The sequence below is a fragment of the Eschscholzia californica genome, unplaced genomic scaffold, assembly GCF_041429995.1.
Source record: "Eschscholzia californica isolate CP2 unplaced genomic scaffold, dmEscCali1.0.p SCAF_3, whole genome shotgun sequence".
Taxonomy (NCBI): domain Eukaryota; kingdom Viridiplantae; phylum Streptophyta; class Magnoliopsida; order Ranunculales; family Papaveraceae; genus Eschscholzia; species Eschscholzia californica.
Genome location: NW_028238420.1, coordinates 31,488,321 through 31,497,821, shown reverse-complemented (window position 1 = coordinate 31,497,821; position 9,501 = coordinate 31,488,321).

The following is a 9,501-nucleotide window of genomic DNA, read 5'->3' as shown; positions in this document are numbered from 1 at the left end:
TGGTTATGTATTTTCTAATGAATTTTGAATTTGGTAGCGGAACTCTTTGATGCCCCAATTACATCATCTTGTGAAAAAGAACAAAATAGTTGTTAAAACCAACTGTTTTCTATAGGACACTGAGAATATAGGTAAAAGTTAGTTGAGTGGGGTTGAGGTTAGTTGGGTTGAGTCAACTGTTAAATATTCAGTCACCAACAAAGGAGCATTTTATTCCCCTTGTAAGAGAAGAGAGCAAACTACAGAGGTTTACGTTTCCAGTCTCTGTATATGTAGTTTGTCGTGGAGATGACTCATAGTAATTTGTAGGTGTATATATAATCATGGAGTATTCAGGATTCTTCTTAGAGTCTGTTTTTTTTTTTTAAATTGTCAGCGTACCTCGAATCCTTGACCTGTAAAGTGGAAGACTAAACTTCTTACCGCCCTAACCAAGAGTTGTTGGCTTCTTCATCTAGTCTTTATGACAAGTATCTGTTTCGTAACAGCCGTATTCTTATTCAATATTCTAATAATCAATTCTATGATTTTTTTTATGATTTTTTTTACATCAATTGCGTGCTAATTGATTTTGAAATATTTAGTTATATACTATGATTTATTATTTAATGAAGAGTTATTTTGCGAGAGGAGCAAAGAAAAGTACCGGGTGGTGAGTTTGAAGCATGAACTAACTTTGACTAATTTTACCATAAAAAAATAATGACATCTAACAAACCCTAACGATAGTTAACTCTAGTAAAAAGGTAAGATGCTCCAAAAACTATTTTTTTTAAAACTTTTCTGCCATTAATACTAACTTCTTAAATTTAGTTCCTTAACAATAGTTTTGCAATTTTTTCATAAATATTCAAAATAAAAATGAAAATTGTATTTACGTAAACCGGCGATCTATGAATCAAACGAGTGGAAAAAGTTTCAGGTGAAAATCTCATAAATTATTTTGTTTGAAGCTTTAAAATCCTTGAGCGTGGGTTCTAAATTTTTTGTTAGTTAAAAAACGTGTGATGTCATGTCCCGAATAATAATTTCTTTAAACTTTTGATGCCCAAAAACACAAATTTCTTAAATTCAGATGGCCTGACACTAGTCTTGCGCTTTTTTTCCAAAAATATCAAAAGAATATAAATATAGGATGTGATTTTGGATATTAACGTTTTGATTCAGAGGAATCTAAGATTTTGGTTGGGAAAAAACTTGGATGGCCACCTCAATTGTCACTCTTTCCTCTCACTACTCTTGAAAAGGGAAGGGTTCTCCTTCGTCAGAATCCCTGTCGTCTGAGATAAAGGGCAGAGGTTTCAAGGGAACCCTCTTCGAGAGTTTCAGAACCTCAGAGTTTTAGAGTTTCAAGTGAAAACATTTTCCTTCGTCTAAAATGAAGGGGGTTTCGGCGAAGCAAAACATTTCCTTCGTCGGTACCGTGAAAGGAAAAACAGATAGAGACGTGGAGAGAGTGAGAGCGAGAATCATGCAGGGTTTATAAGGGGATCCTCCTCGAGAGTTTTAGACCCACAATCAAGGGTTTCAGAACACTCGAGTGTTTTAAAGTTTCACAAGAAACCATTTATGAGATTTTCACCTGAAACCTTCTCCACTCTTTTGATACGGAGAGGGTTTCATTGGCTTGTTTACGTGAATATATTTTAATATATAAATGAAATTTTCATTTTTATTTTGAATATTAATGAAATAAATTTGCAGAACTATTGTTAGGGGGTCTAAGGTAAGAAATTAGTATTTGGAGCATAAAAGTTATAAAGAACTACTGTTTGGAGCATCTTACGTTTTTTTTACCAGAGTTCACTAATGTTCAGGGTTGTTACACGTCATTATTTTTGGATGGTAAAGTTAGTTCATGCGCAAAATTCAGAAGAGAACATCTTCATCCCCAAACTCATCACCCGATATTTATCGTTGTCTCTTTCACAAATAACTCCTGAATGAATTCACAAAAAGATATTTATGAATTAAAATATCTCCATCAATAATTTTTTCTTTCTTATTTTTATTTTAGTAAAAAATTTCAAGACAGTGTTTTCCGTTATGATATTTGAATATTCTGATAAAATTTAATTATTTTTGTTAAGATGATCCCAGAAAGTCAAATATGAGAGTTGTTATGACTTAATAGTCAACTTAAAATACCTAGATCGATAAATATGTATTTGAAATCGTAAAGCAAGAGAACGTTATTATGGTAAACTCAAAATCTTCTCTAATTTGACAATTCTCCTTTTTTTTGACAATTCTAGATCGATAAATAATTTGACAATTCTCCTTTGTAATCTCTATTCTCTATCTTCCACCAAAAACGTTTTACCTTCTCTTTTTAAACTAATGTAGTCTAAACTTTTTTTTTTTATGAGAATGTAGTCTAAATTTAAAATACCTAGATCGATAATATGTATTTGAAATCGTAAAGCAGAAAATTGTAGAGTAATAAAAGCTGAAGATCAACTGTGGATGTTTTATTGTGTGTAAACTTTCCGAACTTATTTTTCTAAGACTATTTCTCCAAATGATTTTAAGAAATACCATATTCACAAAACTATGTAAATAAAGTAGAAGATTAATTTTGATTGAGATTGGAGGCGTCATAATATAGACTATAGGAGCAGGTGACGACATTATGGAAGGTGCCAAAAACAATTATAAAGCTTTTTTTTTTTTTTTTGTTGAAACTAAAAACAATTATAAAGCTTGCTTCTACAACTTTAACGTCAAAGACAAAATGACGAGTTAGGATGTCGGTGGTGGCATCCACGTAAGCAAGAATTAGGGCACCGACGACTCCAGTAGGTCTACATCAGATTAACTCACCTTGCCAAGAATGAAAACAACCAAATCAATAGAAAAACCAAGAACAAAGGCAAAAGGTAAAAGGCAAAGTGGTGGTGGAATTTTCATATTTCCAATTGCTTCTTGCTCCACTAAATTCCGATTCTCTAACTTCGCTTTCACAAAAGGAGAGGGGAAAAGTGGTAGAGGAATAAATTTGATTCTTTATTGTTGCAAAGAATCTAAAATTTTGAAATCCTGTATTTTGAATTTTATGTAATTATTTTATAGTATTTCAACCGCTTATTATACTTATTTTCAAGCCAGTTAAAATTTATATAAATCTAGTCATTAATGCAGATATTCACAAAATGCATATTCCCTCATTTTTTTAAGGGATTTGATTCAATGAGCTCAAGCCCATAAAAGAAATTATGAGCTTGAGCTCCTATTGGTTGATTTCGGAGAGATCTCTTACCATATCAATTACTCCGCCTTAATTTAAAGAGTAGTTAGTAACAGCCCATATTATATTCAAGGAATTACAGAAGTGCCACATTTTGATAAAACTCACGTTAACAACCCTAACTACTATTAAAAACACTGCTTTGGGTTGTCATTTTTTATCATCATATTTCTTCTTGTCAATACTTTAATCCTTTTTTATGTATCTCTCCAAAAACACTGCATCAAGATAATTGTAATTAATCTTTTACAAAATTGAAGTGAAATTTGTTTTAGTCCAAAAAGAATAATGAGAAATAATTTTAATTGGTCCTTTTCTATGTATCTCTTTCTTCGTATCATCACGTTATCATGGAAATAACATTGTTTCAAAATCCATCATCATCAATATAAAATAAGGAGTTAGAGAAATAAAGGACCTTGTTTTTAGAGAAAGAAAGAGAGTAAAATTTATGGGAAGAACTTTGATTTCAAACCCAGCGTCATGGAAATGTCATTGTTTCAAAACCCATCATCATCAATTTAAAATAAGGAGTTAGAGAAATAAAGGACCTTGTTTTTAGAGAAAAAAAGAGAGTAAAACTTATGAGAAGAACTTTAAGATTTCGTGAAGAGGTAGAAAAATAATATTTTTTTGTATAGCTAAAACTAAAAATTGTGTTGTAATTAAACTTTTTTGGTTAAAAAACTTTAAAATAATGAAAAATAAAAAAATTCTAATATTAAAGAGAATAAAATCTGAAGGTTCCATAGAAAATTATAGTCATGTTTTTACGACATAGAAACGAAAACAAAAAGTAAAAGGTATAACTATTTTCTTTTTTGTGAAAAGACACAGAAAAAGTTGGGTGGAATTATGTAAATAGTTGGTTTTAATGGGTCATGTCCAAATGGCAGGAAAAAAAAAAAAAAAGAAACAAACCAATTACCGAGAGAATTGGAGCTTTCATTGGTATTGGTGGTAAATATGTGAATACTAGACTTTTGATGGGTTATATTTATTACCCTTAAAATTTGGAGAAATTCATGGGATGATAGCTGTCCTCCTTTAGGCCAGAGAAGCATCTCAAGGTATAGCGTCTAATCCTGACCGTTAATGGCTCGAGCTCATACCTCCGGATATGAGCTCGAGCTCATCCAATCACTGCTCTTTTTTTAATGGTGGTCGGACAACAAAATTATGTTTTAGAGTACCTGTTTTTGGGTGGAATATTTTTGTTTCTCTTTTGTATCCCAAGCCCCCACCACCTATTCTCTCACTCAAGCGAGGTTGTCGACGATTTTAAAAAGATTCTTGTTTCTCTTTTCCTTCAACTGCAACCAGGGCCGTGCCTGAGAATCAGGGGGCCCTGTGCGAAATTTGAACATGGGCCCTTCGTGTAGTAAAAAATTACAAAAAAAATAAACAAATACAAGATAATTCATTAGTCGTAGATGAAATCATAAATGAAAACAATAGCATTTTGAAGAAAGTAGTCGTAAGAGAAAAAAATTATTTTAAAGTTTCTTTTTCTATTAGAAATCTAGTCTAAGAATTCACAATCACTGATCAGTAGACAGATTTATTTATTCTATCTTGATTACGTATCAATGCACCTAATTATTATAGAGTCCCTTTCCCTTATAGTTGTTTAAGGCGCCCAATTATAGAGAGAATTTTCAATTTTGTACCCAATTCGGTGTCAAACACAAAAGCAAGGGCCTATAGATCCTAACCACTAACCAATAAAACAAATAAAAATGGGAGCTTGATTAGCCCAATTACAAAGAGAATGCCGAACTCAGTTTAAGGCGCCCAATTACAGAGAGAATTTTCAATTTTTTACTCAAATTGGTGCCAAACACAATAGCAAGGGGCCTATAGATCTTAACCAAGAAAACAAATAAAAATAGGAGGTGCGGCCTGTGGGAGTCGAACCCGCGTCTACCACATGAAACGCCGCTCAACTAACCAATTATGCTAGCTGTTTGTTTTGATTAGACTAGATATCTGTCGTTCTTATATTACTAGCATCTATAAGAAATAAAAAGTGGGCCCTTTGTGTTTGGGGGCCCAGTGCGGGCGCCCTGCCCGCACGCCCCCAAGCACGGCCCTGACTGCAACCACTGTTGGTCGACACACCACCACCATCGCAGATAAAACCACTTATCACGATTTCTCTCTCTAATTCTCCTTAGCTAGCCGGAACCTTGACGAAAGAGAACCTTTCTTCGCAAAGGAGTTGCATATTGAAAATTCGTCAAAAGTCGAAACTAAGAAGAGTTTCCGGTAAATAGTCAAGAATAAAAATTAAATTGGGTTTAAGGTCCAAACTTAATATAAAATAGGTGAATTTTTTTTAATATTTATTTTGTCTCGTAAAAATACACAAATGTATCACTAATGTGTTGATTGTGTTTGTAAATGTGTAGATATATGTAAGAATAAGTTTGTTTTGTACGCAACACAAATCAAATTGCGTGAACTTTAACAATAAAATGTATAGGGTCATTTACGTTTTGTTTAATGCAATAAGATAACGATGTCATACAAAAATGATTTTTTTTGTGAATCTTCAAAAATGGTATATACAAAGATGATTTGTTTCGTACATTTTAAACTTTGTAATGTTTTTGGACTTTTGACCCATTTTGTGTTAATAGTTGACTTTTTGTGCTATTAGGGTCCATATTTTGGACCTTCCACCAATACTTTCTTGATTATATTATAGACACATATTATGTGGAAGAAAAGAATAAACCAAGATTTAAAATATGACTCAGTCCACTGGATAAATCTAAATTCAAATCTTATCGTTGAAAAATAGGCTTCAATTATCGTACTGAAAAATAATACTATTAGCGTACAACATAACAAATTAACATACTAGCAAATCGATGTAAATGTATTTACCGAATATCTGAGTTCTATTGGTCTTGTTAGGAAAAATAACCTAATTAACTTGTTCAGGAATATGAAGATAAACGATGTGAATATAAAGGCAGAGACACCAAGATTATTAAACGTGGCAAAAAACCCTCCAAGATGGAAGGTAAAATAACCACGGGACCTAGTCCAGCAATCTTCCACTATGATTAATAATGGGTTACACAATTCTTCACCAAACCTATGGTGGATAAACCAATTGTTCAAGATGTGTAGAAACACTCTTGGATAACAATTCTCCCCTAAACAAATAGAGGATTAACCAACTCTTCAAGATGTGTGGAAACATTCTTGGATCAACTCTTCCCTAAATAAATAGAGGATTAACCAATTCTTCAAGATGTGTGGAAACACACTTGGATAACAACTCTTCACCAAAACTATGGTGGATAAACTGAACAAAGAAACAAAGAAACAAAGAAATAGAAATCTCTCTTGAAAGAACCACTTCAGAAATCTCTCTTTCTCTGACTTCTCTTTGTTCTAAAAGTTGTGTATAATCTCTTCCCTTTCATTACCTTTTTATAATGATAAATAGGGAGGTTTAGCAATAGAAATAAGAATTCCTTTTTAGGCCCCAAATAAGGAATAAGAGAAATCCTATTTCAACTAGGAGTCCTTTTATTATAAGGAGGGACCCCAACAGGTCTAGTCTATTTTTTCATAACTTTGTGTATCACGGATTTCACGACTATATATACTTGCAGGACCGCAAAATCAAAAGCCTATAGAAGGCATGGTCCTATCGCAATCTTCTCGGATTTAATGAAATAAAAGTAGCAAAATAAGGCATTGTGTTTTTTAGAAGCAAATGTTGACGAGATGAAGAGTATTTTGGATGACCATAACTTGCAACAACAAAAAAAAAATTTGGATGACCGTAAAAGACTGGCCTTATTTTTTGATCTATAAAAAAATTCCTGTATATTTTGTAGGAGTCATTATATTCTTTATGCTAGTATTAGTTATAAATTATATATAAATTGTGCGTGATCGTTTTGCTTTTAGGAGATTCTTATAATGTCTAGTTTCTTGTCGTCTTCGCCCTTTAAAATCATTTTCGTTACCGAATCATTGCCTATTTCAGTAAATTACAACAACAACAATCTACATTCAATGTATACCAAAAATTATATGGCTTTAGACGAATAGAGGGGTGTCACACAACCATTTATGGATTTTTTTAAACACTGGTTTCATGTGATCTTAAGGCTTTGTAATAGTACTTCATGAATAAAAAAAACTTGAGGAGGCAAGGAAGAAATCATTTTTTTATAAAACAAAATCAGAAGAATCAAACCAAATATACTTCTTACTCTTCTTTTCAGGAGAAGAATGGAGATATAATGCACGGGTTAAAGCTTCTCTGTTCAACTTTGTACTTCTCTGTTTTGAACTTCCCAACTCTTCTACTTTTACTCTTCCAAATGCAAAATAGGAACAGAGAGCATCCTTAAAAATACATTCACAGCCCAAATAGCAAGCAAAGTGAGTTCTTAAATGACTATCAAATAAACTAATAAAGTTTACCAACTCTCTTCTTGTCTTCTCTTTGACTCCACAGAATCATTCTACAATTCCCTTTTTGAAGGAATCATTCTAGTATTTTTGCTTTGAGTTTGATAATGAGCCTCTAGAGAGAAGGCAATACTCAATTTGATGATTTTTGGGGGGCAAGAGAGTTAAGAAGGGAGTTGGATAAATTATGTAGATTAGGGGTGGCGATGGATACCAGTCTACGTGGAAACAACCCGACCCGGAATTGTTTGTGTCGACTTTAGGTTCTCATTTTCATACTCGATAAATATATAGCACCCATCGGGTATTATTATTGGAATTGATAAAATTTCAATACTAATTGAGTATACCTGTTGGATATACCCTATACCTTACTTTAATAGGTATTGATTGATTCTTCAATAAATTTTAAGGTTATTTTTCAAATAGCCCCCAACTTTGTGACCGATTTCTTGCCTAGCCCCTTATTTTGTCAAAAATACTCAGATGACCCACTTTTTGAGTTACCGTTATAACACCGTTAACTAGACATCACCCTCTCTCCTCCATCTCATCACTTCTCTCTGCCACTTCATCGTCTTCACCGGCGAAGGTCGTCGACCGGCTACCTTCAAACATAAAAAAAAAAATATTTTGTCTCTCTCCTCTCTATCTCTAAATCTTTTTTTTATTTTCCTCTCTCTCTAAGTACTCCGGCGAAGCGGAAACCCCTTCGTCGGAGAAACCAGACTGGAATCTGGTTTCACCAACCAGACGGTCGGGTTTCAAACCAGACCTTCTGGCGAAGGGAAAATCCCTTCGACGGAGTACTTAGAGAGAGAGAGAGAGGAATAAATAAAAAATTCAGAGAGAGGAGAGAAAAAAATTTGCCGGCTGGCGACCTTCGCCGGTGAAAACGATGAGGTGGCGAGAAGGTGATGAGATGGAGGAGAGAAAGTGATGACTAGTTAACGGTGTTATAACTGTAACTCAAAAAGGGGATCATCTGGGTATTTTTGACAAAGTAGGAGGCTAGGCAGGAAACCTGTCACAAAGGTTGGGGCTATTTGAGAAATAACCCTAAATTTTAATGACTCGAATACTTATTATCAATAATTGTTCAGCTTTGACCAAGTCGACGAATTAACCTGAGTAGTGTTAAATTTGTGTTCTTTGAGCTTTACATGTACTTTTTTTTTGCTCAGAGTACTCAAAGAACGAAGCAGAGAAGCATATACTTTGGAATCAACAGAAACCGCCTTCTTCAAGCTCTGAAACAAATTCTAAGCACTTTCGGTGTCCTTTTACTTGCTCAAAGTACTCAAAGAACGACGTATACCATGTTAAATTTGTGGACATCCAACTAAAAAACAATTGCCTATACATTATATTCTTGTTACGAGATCATCTTTCTCTCATGTGTGACTATTCTCACATAATCCTTCACGTGTGGCGTTCTTTGAGGCCAACACGTGCCTCTTCTTTTCGGTGGAGTAAAGAATGTGTGGCTTTTAAACCAGTGATGTGTGAGCTTAACTCTGATACCTTGTTAAAATTGAGGGCATCAAACTCAAAATCATTTGACAATGTGTGGAATGACCTATAAATTATATTCTTGGTTACTAAATCAGTTGTATCCCATGTGAATCTATTCTCACAATTATCACGTGATAGCTTCAACCGCACATACAATGAACGAACCTTTGTTGAGCAAACAAAGAGGTCGACTCAAAAGAACTTTACAATCTGAGCCCAACTTTAATCGAAGAGATCGTTGAGAAGTCGGTACAAGTCTTCTAGGCACCTTCAACTCCGTTTAAAGGCAAGTAGAA